Source organism: Tenebrio molitor, chromosome 1, assembly GCF_963966145.1.
Source record: "Tenebrio molitor chromosome 1, icTenMoli1.1, whole genome shotgun sequence".
Taxonomy (NCBI): domain Eukaryota; kingdom Metazoa; phylum Arthropoda; class Insecta; order Coleoptera; family Tenebrionidae; genus Tenebrio; species Tenebrio molitor.
The window spans coordinates 26,743,082-26,746,483 of NC_091046.1; the positions used below are offsets into that span (position 1 = coordinate 26,743,082).

The 3,402-nt window shown below is 36.0% G+C and overlaps 1 long non-coding RNA gene across 1 annotated transcript; it reads left to right on the top strand.

Moving 5' to 3' along the window:
* Nucleotides 1-977: 977 nt before the first annotated feature.
* Nucleotides 978-1,893, top strand: LOC138138922 (uncharacterized). The gene is made up of 2 exons (XR_011162156.1): nucleotides 978-1,483; nucleotides 1,538-1,893. It is a non-coding gene; the product is annotated as an uncharacterized lncRNA (long non-coding RNA).
* The last annotated feature ends 1,509 nt before the right edge of the window (nucleotides 1,894-3,402 follow it).

Sequence of the window (3,402 nt, forward strand, 5' to 3'; positions counted from 1 at the left end):
ATTGCATGTACTCCATAACACAAGACATGGCAAATTTACCACCGTTTAGATTAAAATCGCGTAAACCACTTTGGAAAGAAGAATTTCTCATGCAACCATTTTCCAAATCTGATTATTGGAAAGCAGCCTGGCAAGAAGTAGATATTTTCAATAAAAATCTAATTGAGGATCCTACAAAACAAATTCCGGGATTTCACCTACCCAGAAAAATCTGGTGTAAATTAAATCGTTTTAGAACCGGCCATGGCAAATGCAATAATATGCTGTTTCACTGGAATATTCGTGAAAACCCTTCTTGTGAATGCGGTACAGAAAAAGAAACCATCCAACACATTGTGGAAGAATGTCCCCTTACTAAATTCCAGCAAGGTTTCTCCAAACTACATCTACTTACCGAAGACGCCCTAAATTGGCTACAACAAATTAAAAACATATAATTTACCATAATTATTTTGTGAATTTCGAATTTTAATTGTATTTTTCTTCATACGAATATACAGGGTGTCCCAGAACTCGCGGATCAAACTTACAGGGCGTTTTCCTTGGTGATAACTGAAAGCAATAGCGTTTAAAAAAAAGGGCAGGGTATAAGCGATTTTTTGCAATGAATAATTAAAGTTGACCAATCAGAAGGACGCTGTTAATTTGAATTTCACGTAAATTTAACCAAAGGTTTGAATTGCCTAGCAACACAATTCTAGTAAGAATGGTATGGAATTTCAAGTAAATGTTTGGGCAACTGTAAAGATTTTGACAACGTCAAGTTATAGTTTGATTCGAAATTGTCAAACTTCGTATTGAAATCATGTATACAGCTACAGAGTATGCCGAAATGCTCATAATTTATGGAGAGTGCCGGCGCAATGCACGTGAGGATGCAAGGGAATATGCAATACGTTTTCCACGACGTTTGCCACATCCAAATTATAACTACGGTTGGTGTACCGTGCTCGAGAGTTCTGGGACACCTGTATATACAGGGTGTCCCAGAACTCGCGGATCAAATTGAAACTGTATATTCCTTGATGGTAATGAAGGTAAAAAACGTTTAGAAAAATATTCAGGGTGCAACAGCTTTTTAGTTATGAATTAATCAAATTGACCAATAGAGCTCGATCTAATTTTCCCTTTATGAGAAAATTGAGTACCTTCCCTCAATTGCCAAGCAACGTATAATTCGATGAATAATAAAATTATTTTCAATATTTATCTGGTCAACTTGTCGAAACAGACGTCAAAAGTGACAGCTACTTTTGAAATAACCAAAAATGGGATAATTGCGCCAAAGGCAGGTGAATAATTGTACAGAATCTAAATCAGGGAACGCAAGAAGTTTCTTCTTCCGAAAATGAATGAAATATGGTTTGTTATGAGCGAAAATTTCCAAAGCAATTGTAACCTTGAGGGGTATGGGAAATTGACGGGAGGGATATGATGAATTGAACCTTTGTTGATGGAAGGTAAAATGGCGACGTAGCGTCAAGTGAGTAATACATATTACTACCTTAAAAATCTTAGTAAAAAGTGAAATGTGCAGGGCCTGTGAAGTGAATCGGAATCACAAGAAATTTATCCTGACTCCTGTGCATACACTCTGCATCTGCAACGTATTAGCGCAGCTACACGAGCGGGACGAGTCATCGTCGAAATGAAAGGAAAGACTTTTAGGAACATTCTTGACATTGCTAAAAAAGCTGGAGTTACACGTAGGTTTTGAGCAACAAATCAAGCATAGTGGCAGTTCTGAAAGAAAGAAGACAAAACTGGATTGAACTAACCTATTTATTTTAGCATCATTATTAGTAAAAATTTAAGATCAAATTTTATAACTAAACGATGTAGAATGCAACAAATGAAATAAGAAACATGCAAAATAAAAAGAATAATTTATAACATGTGTTCAAATTGACCACCTTTCATCTGAAGGAATAGGCGAGCTCGTTTTATTAAATTTTCCCTTGCCAGTCTAAGCACATTAGGAATAACAGTAGCCAGTGTTTCGTGAATTTGGTTATTTAGTTCTTCTAAAATATTGATAGGTTCGCGGTAAATATGGTTTTTCAAATATACTTCTTCTGCCGTCGTCATCAAAGGACTGAAGAACAGCATCTTCAGTCTCTGGCGTTCTAACTTCTCGCGGGGGACCACCAATTTCTTGTCAGGTAGGCACCAAGGACCCAGTGTCTCGAGCACGGTACACCAACCATAGAAATACGTTATAATTTGGATATGGCAAACGTCGTGGAAAACGTATTGCATATTCCCTTGCTTCCTCACGTGCATTGCGCGGGCACTTTCCATAAATTATGAGCATTTCGGCATACTCTGCAGCTGTATATATGATTTCAATACGAAGTTTGACAATTTCGAATCAAATTATAACTTGACGTTGTCAAAATCTTCACAGTTGCCCAAACATTTACTTGAAATTCCGTACCATTCTTACTAGAATTATGTTGCTAGGCAATTCAAACCTTTGGTTAAATTTACGTGAAATTCAAATTAACAGCGTCCTTCTAATTGGTCAACTTGAATTATTCATTACAAAAAATCGATTATACCCTGTCCTTTTTTTTAAACGCTATTGCTTTCAGTGATCACCAAGGAAAACGCACTGTAAATTTGATCCGCGAGTTCTGGGACACCCTGTATATATATATATTTTTTGCATTCTCTTACAATGTTCTTATCTTTCTACCATAAACATGTTATTTATTAAGTTCACGGAAGGTGTGAATTAACACGTGGTATTTGTGTATGCGTAGGTACCGTCTCTAGGGTAATGTGACTTGTGAAAGCCTGATTTACCAAATTTCATGAAAAAGTCATAGAATGTCAAATCAGTGCTCAGGTTTTATTGATCGCAACCGTACTATTGGGGACACGGAAAACTGGGCAGATGTGTCATTCAGTTGTCAAATTCTAAACCATACCTTAGCTACTCATAACCAAGTTGACAGTTTTTTTTTAAATATCAGTTATAATGACGGTAAAGGTGCATTTACATTGACACTTTTTGAAATGACAATAACAGACTGCCCAGGATTCCATGTCCCTCATTGTACATTCGCCACACTTCATTCACATAATTCAGAAAGTGCACCGAAACTTCTGGTGAAACTACAGTTCCATCTACTATTGCAGTTAATCTGTCTTCGCCAATGAAACAAAAAAAAGACCGATAATATTTTCTTTTTTAAAAGGAAACAACGCCAATGTTTTGTCTGTTAATGTGAATATTACTGTAAATGTTAAATAGATCTAAATAAAGTTATTCTGACTTTAGCGTTGTAGTGTCTTATTACTTATAAGACACTAGTGTCTTATAATATAAGACATTGGGGTTTTATTAATCCCATGAGACGTCTCAAAACAGTAGAATTATGACCTCATAATGTATCA